The following is a 14043-nucleotide window of genomic DNA, read 5'->3' on the forward strand; positions in this document are numbered from 1 at the left end:
GCCGAGTATTTGTTAGTGTTCGGAGATTAAGTTTTCATTGCCTCAGCTGAATGATTTGCAGCTAATAGCCAGCCTGAGTACATGTTGGGGTTGCCTGGCTGCTAGGTAATCCTAACATGTAATCAAGCTGTCTAGTAGCTGTAAATCATTCAGCTGTGGCAATGAAAACTTAGTCTCCGAACACTAACAAATACTCTGAGATCACCCGAGCAACGAGTACACTCGCTCATCACTACATGTGATGTCATAGACCTAATGGAGAAGGGAAGAATTAACTGGGTAGAAAAGGGAAAATGAGCAGTTGTAAGGTCACAGTGCTTTATAATATGATGACTGCAATATATTAAGAGGCTAAAAATGTTGATGGGAGGAGTGCTTCTCTAACGATTTGGGGCCATAATGTCACATGGAAGTGCAGAACAAAGTAGAAATTACACTAATATATATATATATATATATATATATATATATATATATATATATATATACACTCACCGGCCACTTTATTAGGTACACCTGTCCAACTTCTTGTTAACACTTAATTTCTAATCAGCCAATCACATGGCGGCAACTCAGTGCATTTAGGCATGTAGACATGGTCAAGACAATCTCCTGCAGTTCAAACCGAGCATCAGTATGGGGAAGAAAGGTGATTTGAGTGCCTTTGAACGTGGCATGGTTGTTGGTGCCAGAAGGGCTGGTCTGAGTATTTCAGAAACTGCTGATCTACTGGGATTTTCACGCACAACCATCTCTAGGGTTTACAGAGAATGGTCCGAAAAAGAAAAAAAATCCAGTGAGCGGCAGTTCTGTGGGCGGAAATGCCTTGTTGATGCCAGAGGTCAGAGGAGAATGGGCAGACTGGTTCGAGCTGATAGAAAGGCAACAGTGACTCAAATCGCCACCCGTTACAACCAAGGTAGGCCTAAGAGCATCTTTGAACGCACAGTGCGTCGAACTTTGAGGCAGATGGGCTACAGCAGCAGAAGACCACACCGGGTACCACTCCTTTCAGCTAAGAACAGGAAACTGAGGCTACAATTTGTACAAGCTCATCGAAATTGGACAGTAGAAGATTGGAAAAACGTTGCTTGGTCTGATGAGTCTCGATTTCTGCTGCGACATTCGGATGGTAGGGTCAGAATTTGGCGTAAACAACATGAAAGCATGGATCCATCCTGCCTTGTATGGAGCATCTTTGGGATGTGCAGCCGACAAATCTGCGGCAACTGTGTGATGCCATCATGTCAATATGGACCAAAATCTCTGAGGAATGCTTCCAGCACCTTGTTGAATCTATGCCACGAAGAATTGAGGCAGTTCTGAAGGCAAAAGGGGGTCCAACCCGTTACTAGCATGGTGTACCTAATAAAGTGGCCGGTGAGTGTATATAGTACAGTCATATTTACAAGCCCATGTAACTGTTTTGGAAAAAAACAATTGGTTTATATTATTTATTACAATTGCTCTAAGTTTGACTTTTGGAAAAAATTTACCAACCTGTATAGAACATAACATGGAAACTAAAGGCAAACTAAAAAGAAAACATGTAAAAGTTGATCATACAGGTTTCTTACTTCTGTCTGAATTGTGCCCAGTGCATGAATATTACTCCACCATTCGCGTATGCCGCAGCCACTGCAACTTTCTCCAAGATCATGATGGAAAACGTGTCTTACAAACCCCTCCATTGATACATGAGTCCCCGCTGTAGCGAGCACTTAGCGATTATTCTTCAGTGTGAATGTATGCATTCATTTGTATTCCTGCATTAAGCACACAGGCGCACACATGCCCACAGACACACAAGTGAGCCCAAGTCTAACAGGCATACAAATAGTGTGATTTGGACTTGATTAATCATGCACAGACAGCTCACACAAGCAGATCCACCTCTCTCCCCCTCCTTTCTCATCTGAAGCTCCACATTATACAGCTCCAGCTATTTAATAAGGCATCAACTGGACTTGACCACGACAAGAGCAAGGAGCAGGGGTGTGAGAGATGAAAAGGGAAACCATTGTATCAATAGATACTCATCATTAAGAAATGTAGCAATAAGAATAGTTGCATAAAATCCTTGTAGCGTATAGACATACAATCAAGCATTAGCAGCTTTGATTACTAGTGGCTTGAAGTGCCCCGAATGCCACAACCCCCCCACGTCAGTGCAATGGTTTGATCCAGTGGGTAGTATGCAGCCTGTAGTCCCTTGATGCTGTTACTTTGTATCCAGCCTGGTACAGCAGCTGATACATTGTATCTGAGCATCTGCCCTTTTCCACACTTACTCCTCGCTCTCCTCCTACCTTCCTTCTATTAACTCTCTTCTTCTTGTGACCTTTTTACCTCTGACATTTTCTTGCTTGGTGAGTACTTTTTTCCCTTTTTTACCTTCTTTTCTTTTTCTTTTTTTTTTTTTTTTTTGTCTCTGAAAAATTGGCCAAAAAATCAACCAGTTTTGCTGTGTACTGTATTCTGATGAATGTCACAACTTTTAGGCTCTGAATTTTTGGTTTGCTCCTGCTATAAAAAAAAAAAAAAAAGGATTTTTCCAGTTTATTTCCCACATAATTATGGGTTCATTTCTTATTTTCTTATATTTTTAGAGTATATGAATACTGTTAACATCGTCTCTGTTTGATTTTTTTTTCTTTACTGCCGTCTTGTTTTCTTTTCTTTGCTTTATTCTTCTTTTCTTTTTTTTTCTTTCAGATTTTTGATCTTGCTTGAAAAAAAAATGGAATTATAATTGTTTTATTTTTTTTCCTCTGAACAATTATAAGTGAATGTATTTGTGTGAATACATGTGACTTACCGATGTGATAGATTTTTTTTTTCTTTGTGACGCCCAGTGATTTTTAACATAATTTATATCTATTATCACCAGAACATTGACGATGTTGAATGGACACGTCTGGTCATATATGCAGGCCTTCGTTGCAATGATCAGCACTCAATTTAGAGTCTTTTCTCAGACGCTGAGGGTTAAGTCTGACAAATTATAGAACGAATGTTAATAACAATTGTATTGTTAAACCGTTGGTGAGAATTGCAATAAATGATACATTAAACAGATAGCGCTTTTGTATGGATTTTTGCATATGTTTGAGATTTCAGAGGTTTTTGTGATTTTTTTTGTTTGCTCGAGTGCAGTTCAAGCTTTGACGTTGCTGTTTTTCTGTGCATAGATGTTCACACTTTGAGGTATATAATCCAGAAATATGCCAAACTATTAGTATTACCTATTGGGATAGAGGAAATACCAAGGAGAATTCTCCCTGTATTTAATTCAGCCATTATATAGGAGTTTTGTACTGTAGAAATGCCTCTCCTTGAATTATCACTACAATGCCTTGCCTTGCTGGTAATAGGATAAAAGCATCTATACATTTATATCACTCTCACCTTATTGTAAACATAGCGTTGTAAAGCAATGTCCAATGTACTTCAATTAAAAGATGGCTGAGATCTAAATATTTCAATTTGACTTTTGCTACAAGCATGTAAAGTGTGGTCCGTAATGTCGCATCAGTATCGGGGTCTCTAGTTGTCAGATCTCACTAGGTCCATCCTATTATCAGGTAATTGGATTTATGTTGCTCTTTTCTCTCCGTCTGAGCACCAATTAAGTATGTGGGCGTGATAAAGGAGAAAAGGAAAAAACGGCAGAAATGAACAGGAGGCATCGGAAAGTTCACCTTGGCGTTGTGTACCTGTAATTCCCATGGAACAATACATAAGGGTGCATGTTAAGCTTATTTCATTCATCTACAGTCAACTCAACTTTTTACAAACTAGCACAATTCCACTGAAAACATTTAAAAATATATGTTTAGCAAGAAATGTGTAAATATTACTTAGACCACCAGTATTTAGTGATTTTTTTTACCTCAGTATTTGTAAGCCAAACCCAGGAGTGGGTGATAAATACAGAAGTGGTGCATATGTTTCTGTTATACTTTTCCTCGGATTGTTCCTCACCTGGTTTTGGCTTACAGATACTGATGTAAGATACCGAAAGTGTGAATGTGGCCTAAAATTGAACAATGAACCAGGTTTAGGGGGAAGTGACTTGTGCGTTAGCACATTGATGCTTCAGTTGTCACTATTAATGGTGGCATCACTAGCGTTAATGACCTGAGCATCTGAAGCATTCACCTTAATCCCAAAACTTGTGCCTGGATGCTCAAGATGCAGTATTTGTTGGTGTCATTTGGTCAATGTTTGCTATGGTTTCGTGCACAAGGTATGCTTGTATTCTTTGGACCTTATGAGTTACTGAACAGGATGTTGCCAAACTCAAAGCACTGATTAAATCCCATTAATGTAATAATATCTGATAGTTAGAAACAGAAACCAGATCAAGGCTCCGTGTAGAAGTCCTCCAAACATACATAGGCTCATTCCTTACTGATTTGACTACTCATATGAGCAACTTCATAAGCATTGACCCTGCCAACAAAATGGCTGCCCCCCGTGGGGGTAGAAGATTGATGCGTCTTAAGGACAGACGCTCTAGCATGTGATAAGCTTTCATGATTACCATCCCCTGTGTTTTCCCTATTTCCCAGGAATTCATGATCATAATTATTTAGTTAGGAACTTTATGAGTTGGAAATATCTTCAGAGTATTGAGTAATTAATCACATAATGTGGGCCCCAGAGATTATTGTTCTAGGAACTGTTCCCATTATATTAAACCCTATTCCTATTCGGTTTAAGGGGCTGTAATTACACCAACTTCCTGTTGTAATAAAGCATAAAGTAGCTTGTTACATGTATGGTGCCTATGTGTTCAAAACATCCTGAAATGTGTGAACTATAGCAGGGTCCAGGCTCTCCCTGTTAGAATGGACAGGAAAGCCTAAAAGCATTTCATAGAGAAAATGTAAAAAAAAACCTAAAATGTACTTATACATTATGCCTAATATTAAGGTGTTAGTAGTTTCGGAATATGATCAAAATTTTTGAAACATGGGGGCAATCCAAGGTAGTGGATCTATTTTAGACACATATAAAGAAGTGAATATATAAACTATGTGGTGTCCTGAATTTATATCCATGGTTGGGTTTTACCATCAACACAGACAGGAATTCTTTTCTGTAAAAGCTGCAAAAGACTAAGTTTGCTGGCACCTCCTTTACTGTGCACTTTCTTAGCGTGCAGGTAGAAATCTGCTGTGACGGTAATGCAAGAGCAACCAAATAAAAACATGGAATAGCAACCTATAAACACGAAGTTATGCGCACACATGCAACATTTTATTATCTGAAATGACCACTTTATGCACTTTAATTAAAAATGTCAGGTTCTTAGCATGCATTTGGATCAAATTGTGTGAGCCCACCTGCCAAAACATGACAACCTTATAGCCTCAAGGTCATAAAGTTGTGAGCATTGATTTCCTGAAGGTGTTCCAGAGACTGCTGAATGCCTTTCTTATAAGATTTATTATCAAAACTTATAGGCATTAGATGTGTAGAGATGGTTTATTGATCTAGGGATTTGCTCTGTTTGCCATATTTGGAAGCCAAGAAAGAATTTCCCTTCATAATATGAGGCAATTTACAACTAACTCACATGGTTTTTATAGGAATATAGAGTGGACTTGATGGACCTGTATCTCCAAATTTATCACAATGGCTTATATTTGATGATAAATCTAGTGCATGTTTTGACATTTTTTACTAACTCTACACCAGCTATTGAGTTGAGCTTGGAGACATTCATTTAGCTAAACTTTTGAGCTAAACACAGTGGTGCAGTTTTAAGCACTCGCCTTTCACATCTGGTCACATTTGTTGCACTCAAGGACCCAATTCTTCAAAGCTTTCGAGCCAGAATTCTTGAGTAAAACCATTTGAAAAGTCACAAAATTTAGGCACCACTCGGCACTGGAATTAAACTTTGTGACTTCTGGAGTGTTCAGTTTCTCCAAGCTCTATCGAAATGGGGTAGAGGCAACCGACACTCATCAAATTCATGACCAGCAGAGGTGTTTGCTACACCACAAATCTTATTCCAGCAGTGGCTCGAGTAGGTTTTGTTGTGAGGCTCACACAGAGGTGTACACCACTCTCCAGGCACTCCCAATTCATGAAAAGGCATACCACTTCATGACTCAGGAGCTTTGGACTCCAGCATTCCCTTTCATTAAGACCGGTGTGAACAACGCTGGTCTTGATTATTCAGGCCCTAAGTGTCTAGAATGATAGATATGTATTAAAGGCATGCTATATAACTATTGGATGAGGAAATCAATTGGACTTAATAGGGTTTACTTCTATGTATGCTCACAGTTTATGATATTTGCAAAATACGGTATGTTTGGCAAGATCAGAAAAGTGATTTTTCAATATGTAGTTCAATAAACACTAGGTGCTAGGGCAAAATCTGGACTAGAGTCCCCCATTCATTAATTGTCCTCATTGGCCGTCCCCCTCTATTAGTTACACAGCCGCTTGATGCAGTTTATGCACTGAGTTGCTTACAATGACACTATCCTAACTATAAGGACCTATTTACTTGCTGACTTGGGGCCTATATGTTAACATACTCTAGTGTACTGGGCTTTCTGTTGTGCTCATTTCTGACATGGATGGATTTTGTCACAACTGTTGGTTTCTTGGAAACGTAATTATTTTGATAATCTGTGGTCTTTAAGTACAGCAATACATTTCAAGGGAACTTACCACTGTAAGCTATAATCTCTTACTGCCATTATTTCTGCCTGTTAATTGTAGGGCAACATAGGCTGAATTGTAGACAAAATGTTTTTCACCTCAGTTCTGGTTCCCGAAGGGGTTACAATATTAGTCTGATAAACAATATGGCCATTTTACTAATACACCAACTGACCTGTTTAAGAAGTAAAAGGTAAACTAGAGACTTAACTTGAAGTCCCTGGGTCCATATGCAAAATTTGAGCCCAAGTCCCTCTCTGACAACAAGACCAGAGTAAAAATTGCAACATCAGCTTTCTTTTACACTATGTCTATAAGGTATTGAAAACTGGATCAAACAAAGAAAGGCCTACATACACATAAGGAAAATTACAAATTCACAACACCATAACATCAGTGGTATAAATTAAAGGTCCCAATAAACATAAGCTAGATGCCAGTGAACAGCTATTTCTCCGCACTCTTCCATACATGGGAATACTGGGATCGTCAGTGACATTATATGTTTCCGCTAAAAGACTCCTGCATCCTTTTCTTCCCCAACATCTGTAGATGGAGAGTTATGCCACGGTCACACGTTGAGTCTTCGTTGACTTTTTTTACCTCAGTATTTATAAGCTAAAATCATGAGTTGAACAATTAGAGGAAAAGTATAATAGAAACACATCACCACTTCTGCATTTGTCACCCACTCCTGATGTAAAAAAAACGCACCAAATACTTCAGTACGTGGCCTCAGGAAGCTCCATATACATTAGACTGTCAGATAATAATAATAATAATAATACCATAATCAGTAAATTTGGCCAACTTTAGTATGTTTTAGTATACTGTGTATGTGGATTCTTAAAGGTGTCAAATATTGTTTTTCCTACCACCATTTTTATTATCCTCACACACTTTCCATTTTGAACAGAGGTGGGGGCTATGTACATGTGTTGTGTCAAGGAATACTGCACAAGTTGTACTATTATTCAGCTACAAAAGTAAAGAGAAAAGGGAAAAAGGGAAAATGGATGGAGCAAACCATGCTGTGAGGTAATCGGTGTCAAGGATGGAGATACACGGGGAGGGTGCCACGTCCTATGACTAAGGGCTCATGTGTTGGTTGCACCAGAAACGTGTCAAGTTTTATGTGGTTTCCTCGGATCCTTGTTTTTAATGGCTTGTGAATAAACTGGAGTTTAACATTGGATGGTTGTGATGAATTCCTTCCTTCCTATTACTCAACGGCATGGCAGAAACTAATATTGAGAACTGTGCTCATTGGAACCAAACACAGCTGAACTTTGACCTTGCTCAGTAAATGGGGTAAAATATGTAGCAAAGATTAGCCAAAAAATTTAAGCAGAATTTAATTTTACTGACTTTTCCAAAAATCTGCATTCGACAAAATTTGGATTTTTTCCCTGTGGATTCTGGAAAACTGTGGCCGCTAGCCGTAAAACAAATCCTTGGTCTCACACCTCCACATCACCAGTCCGGCCCTCATCAGATTGTCTCCACTCACGCTGAAATCCCTAGGCCTTTTAAACTGGGCCAATACTTTTCACTTTGATGAGGGCCCGTAAAAGCTCTCTGTAAAAGTTCATGCATGACTTTTGCGGCATTAGCCATGACCTTGCATATGCTTGCGCAGCACATAGGCAGGCACCATCGGAGCCAGAAGTCCCAGCCCACCGTGAGAAGCCAAGGGATTTCAGCATGAGTTTTGGTAATCAGAACATGTAATGATGACCAGACAGGTGACAGTGAGGAGCAGAGGGGCTGGACAGGTGAGCAATAAGCTGATCAAAAAAATGTCCTTATTTTTACATCTTACATTTATTATGCTATAGTTTCTGGAGAGCCCCCGGAGCACAATAAGGGATATTAAATTCACAGAGGATAACTTTTTTGCAAATCAAATTTCTCTGGAAAAACATGCAAAAACTGGTGAATTCGAATCTTGTCAGATATGGTTATTTCTAGTCTGTAGTGAATCTATAGCAAAATCATGGCTAAATAAAATATACAGATTTTCTTCTGTTCTTAGAAGAGGTCATCAATATGAAACTTTGTACTGAGCTGGTAAAGTGCAGCTCCATAAACTGTGTAGTGGCTGCTGCTGAGTACCGCAGCTCAGCTCCTATGTGAGAAAAAATAAATACAACGGCAGTACTTGGGGATGGCACTACACAATGTACAGTTCTGGCTCCATATACTGTTTGAGCCTGGTTGGAGTTGGTTTGGTAACATCTGACCAGTATGGGTGCCGGGTGCTTGGACCCCCACCAAACTGATATTGATGACCCATTCAAAGGATGGGTGATCAATAGCTAAGTAGTGGACAACACGTTTAGGCCACATGTGGTTTTATGCTTTGATTGGCTTTATCCTAATCAATCTTTTCAGGCAAGTGCAGGGTATTGACATCTCAATATTTTAGACTGTGTGATAAATAGGATTGCATATTGTTTTATTATTGAGTCTAATATCTCTTTAATGATGGCATCAGAAGGAAGAATTATATAAGCTAATCTATACAAGGGATTTGGATGTCATTATGAGTAAAAATAAATCTGCAAACACTATTTTGATAAAAAAAAATCAGCACAGAATTCGGAAATTAGAGTGGACACTTATTATAAACATTTTCTTAACACTATCCCAGATATCAGATCAGGCTGTCCCCCTGAATTAACTTTACTTTCCTCATCAGGACAAGGCATGTATAGTTGGCTGGATCTCTCCACTCCTCAGCAGAAGAGTGGGGAGATCTTGTCTTTATGGATAACTATAACCTCTGAGTTTTTTAGACTCTTGTGAAGTAGGAGAACAATCTATAATCTAACACTTTAGCAATTCTGCTTCCACATTCCGTTTAGAGAATATCAACATTTTTGCGCATCTTTCTAGGCCATGGTCACCTATAAGAAATTTTTTGCTTATTCCTTCTGTCTGCAGGTAACAAATTCCAAAGAAATCAAAAAGGCCTGGCAGTTTACCGTAATTTTTTTATAGTCTCCTCATAAAAGGTTGTCACTTATCACATTCCCTGCATTCCTTCTCGATGTCCCTAGATCTATTTTGTTCTGTCAGTCCCATCTTGCTGAAACTCAATGTGTCAAAGGCAGCTGGCTTATTATAAATGACAGTGATTAGATACTTAGAGATGGGAAGAAGTATTGTCAACGACAAGGTCACTTGGGTTGGAAGTCTCCCTGACCTTGAGTTTGTTTGCTGATCCTGAACATAACAGATATTATTAACCCTTGGTCCTGAATAAATGCCAAATAAGCTGTGAAATAAAGAAGAAAGGAACTAAGGGAATCCAATGTAATTCTATTAAATTCTTCATTTATCCCTTTTTAATCTTTCCCAATTCCACTTTAACGCAGGTAGCAATTCTTAGTCATCCTATAAATATATAATACTGTGACTTTCAGGGATATAACAAATATTCTTCGGACTCTAATCAAACTTCTAACAGGGGCCTTTCTCAAAAAATTAAAATTCTATGTTCACTTTTTTCCCTTATGTTTTCCTTCTTTCCTTGCATTTTCCTACTCTTTCCTTCTACATTCAGAGTCAATATCACTAACAGTGCCTTATGTATAAATTAAGCTAGGCTCCCATTGTTGCATAGCCTTTTAGCAAGTATAATAGCTGCTGACCTGGAATCACTGCTCAACATAGTGTCACGATGCGAGTAATATCGCATGTGACTACCGATTGGCTGAAGCAGTTATATACCAACCGTTTGAAAACATAACTATAAGGACCGCCAGAGCATAAGCACTGAATCTCCAGCAGAATAAAGGTAACGTAGTATGCAAGTGGTTTCTAACTTCAGAAAATGAGTTAGAAATTATACCCACTTCTCCAAACATGTAAAATTTTTCCCGAATGGTTGATACTCTGGCTCCTGCCAGGTCGAATTGATGTCACCTGAAGTAAGAAGTTTATTTTGTACTCTCATAAATTTTTAGGGACCACAGACTAATTTGCAGTTGGTTGGCAGTCAAGTTGCATTTTTAATGTTAGGAATAAAATGTGACATTTAAAACTACTTGAATAGCTTAGTCTCTCTGTCTCGATGGTAGTAGCCTAAATATGCTATCCAAAAGGTCTAGAAGATAGATGAGAGTGATACTAAGGATAGCAGGTCTTAACAAGTGGAGCTTGCTCCAAATATCACAACGTTTCCATCATGTTTCATATGGAAGTGATGATTTTAAACAGGTTGGCAGGTAATATTTTTTCCAGATTGAGTGACAATTACTGCTTAGTTCAAATTAATTTGAATAGGGATTATCTGGAATACCAGAAACAGCCACAAAGACAAGAGTGGTGCTCTTTAGAATTAAAAGTGCTACTTAAAAAAAAAACAGATTACTTTTCCCTATTTTATCATCATGAAAAAAAGCTATCCATATTTAAAATCAAACAATTTAAACATTTAAAATATTTTTGTCTCACGGAATCGGTGATATTGAGGAACTAACTAGAGATGAGCAGATCTTTTGAAACTCAAATTATTCACAAAAAAATCAATTTGCAGCTAATAAATATGCATGTATTTTAACAAATGAAAGCTTAAAATTCCTTGTAAAATACACATGGGAGAGAGAAAACCCAACTGACCATAAGGACTTACACTCTACAGAAGTGAGAAAAAGAGAGAGGACTCCACTGAACATAAAAGCTTACACTCTACAGCTGGAATAAAGAGAGAGGACCCCTCTGATGATGATCTGACACTTTACAGGAATGAGAAAGGATCCCACTCATCTTAAGAGTTTTCATCCTAGAGAAAGAGCAAGAAGCCCGCTGATGATAAGATCTTACACTTTAAAGAAGTGACACAGAGAATCCCGCTGATCATAAGAGCTCTTGAGAAGTGAGAAAAAGAAATAACCTCTCTGATCATTAGAGCTTACACTTTACAGGAGACAGAGACTAAAGCGGGGGTCACACTTGCGAGTGTGAGGCAAGAAACTCACGCGAATCTCTCGCATCAATACCCGGCACTGCCGCACACTCCGGTCCCGAGTGCCGGCGGCAGTGCCGGGTATTTATGCGAGAGACTCACGTGAGTTTCTCACATCACACTAGCAAGTGTGACCCCAGCCTTACACAGTGACTCTGGTGATGGAAAAGGACTCTGCCGTACAAATTGTGCTCCACTGAGAATCATTGATCTGTGATGGCCCAGGTATTACTACCATTGTTAAAGGTATCATAATCTGTAAGATGTCATAGTTGCAGGGCCTTATAGGAAAGCCGACACAGCAACATAAAATGTTGTTAGACCACTCTCTAATGTTTCAGCAGTATAGTAAATGGTGCTGAGTAAGTTTTTTTTTCCCCAGCAACAAATTAAATATCAAAATGTTTGAATTAGAGTGAAACTGCAAATTTCAGGAAATTTGACTCAAGCTTGATCCTCCAGAAATGGATCTGCTTATTTTTAGTGTTAAAATGTATGGTAAAGGCACAAAGGGAAAAAGTGATCCATCTACACCTTGCATTTTTCTTAGATTCAAAGCATCCCTAAACCATTAGTGGTCAACCATGGACATTTAGGGCTCTTCTCCATTAAAGAGGTAGTTTAGGGAGGCATTTTTTTTCAAAATGCTAGAAATGCAAGTTTTTAAAAAATAAAATAATAAAGACAAACATAATAACATTACTAATCCTCAAGAATTCCATTCTAATGCTTCCTTATCCTGTGCAGATCTTTACATTTGACTTTTGGCTACAGCGAAGGTGTCACGTCACAGAGATATGTGACCACTGCAGCCAGCGATTGGCTTTAGTGGGTAACCTCTTTTGCTAATGATTAGATGCAGTGGTCACTGTCCCTGTAACAGGATGTAATTGCTGCTCAAAGTGGGAGTTGTAGGTGATCAGTAAAGTAAATGTGACTTTTTTTACCTATTTTTAGCATTTTGGAGAAACTGAAATTGATTAGGGCAGTGGCTGAGTTAGCTTACCCTTTGAGTAAGCGCACCAGGCCATCGAGTGACACCCTTTTAACTGCACTGGAAAGTAAAAAGAAGGTGCTCACCAGGTTGAGTGCAGGTACAACTCCTAGGAGCACCTGAAGATATCAGCTACTGCTGCCACATGGCTGGGGGATGATATCCTCAAGGATAGTTGACCAGTTTGGATGATAACATGATATCGGGCTGCGTTGCTGTAATAAAAAACCCTTAAGAACAAAGATGAGTTGAACAGTTTTTATTTCCACGCAATTCAACACTGGACTAGCGTTTAGTGATGAGCGAGTATACTCGTTGCTCGGGTTTTCCTGAGCACGCTCGGGTGGTCTCCGAGTATTTGTTAGTGCTCGGAGATTTAGTTTTCGTTGTCACAGCTGCATAATTTACGGCTGTTAGACAGGCTAAATATATATGAGGAATGCCTGTTTGTTAGGGAATTCCCACATGTATTCAGGCTGTCCAGCAGTCGTAAATCATGCAGCTGAGGAAAATCTCCAAGCACTAACAAATACTTGGAGATCACCCGAGCGTGCTCGGGAAAACCCAAGCAACGAGTATACTCGCTCATCACTGCTAGCGTCTTTTTCAAGTGAAAAAAATAATTGCATCTCTACTATGCAACCAATCTACTTCTCTAGTAGGTCGCGTTCCCAGAAAGGTGTATTTACACAGGCAGATTTCAGGCAATAATGTGATTAATTGTTGATTGCTGTATCATATTCAAGTGTAAGGACGTGGAGGTGTCATCCATGTTCACCCTTGAAGACGTGTATTACTGTAATGCATTATGATGTGTAGTATGTTTAATAATTTATATTGTTTGTCATGAAGTTATATTTTGCCCAGCCACAAATAGTTGGCAGGAAGAGGTGGAGTTAATCATCGGGATTAGCACGACTGGGAGGGGCTAAGAGAAGGAATAACAGAGAGTTTCCTATCAGGATGTTAGATAGGTATAAGCTTGCAGCAAAAGCACACCCCTGGTCTGATTAATGTGGTCCCTGTGGTGAGAGGAGGATGAGCCAGCCAATAGTAAGACTCAGAACAGAGTAGAGAAAGTGTTATAGAAAAAGCGATTCATAGTTCGGAATTAGAAAAGAGAGAGAAAGGGAAGAAGAAGTGTCGGGACCTGAGGCAGGAAGCCTAGCATGATGGTACAGAGCTCTCAGTCAAAAGGTAGCTGAACAGAGCAGAGAAAGGAAAGTGAGACGAAGGGAGGCGGGGCAAAGAAAGAAGCGTAGTAGCAGCCATGGTAGCATTAGAAACTCCCAAAAGGGGAGAAGGAAGTGGAACTGAGGGTCAAAGTAAAGGATTCCTGCTTACTGGACTGTAGTGCTGTTATTGGGGACTAGGGAAGCTCACGATATAC

The 14043-nt window shown here is 39.1% G+C and overlaps 1 protein-coding gene across 2 annotated transcripts in view; it reads left to right on the plus strand.

The window, feature by feature from the left end:
• The first annotated feature begins 2233 nt into the window (after positions 1-2233).
• Positions 2234-14043, plus strand: part of RALY (RALY heterogeneous nuclear ribonucleoprotein) — a 413228-nt gene continuing 401418 nt past the window's right edge. For both annotated transcript variants that reach the window (XM_077251961.1, XM_077251962.1), the window contains exon 1: positions 2234-2369. The gene's annotated coding sequence lies outside the window, so the exon portion shown is untranslated. The remainder of the gene's footprint in view (positions 2370-14043) is intronic.

This window comes from Ranitomeya variabilis, chromosome 4 (assembly GCF_051348905.1).
Source record: "Ranitomeya variabilis isolate aRanVar5 chromosome 4, aRanVar5.hap1, whole genome shotgun sequence".
In the NCBI taxonomy this organism is placed as follows: domain Eukaryota; kingdom Metazoa; phylum Chordata; class Amphibia; order Anura; family Dendrobatidae; genus Ranitomeya; species Ranitomeya variabilis.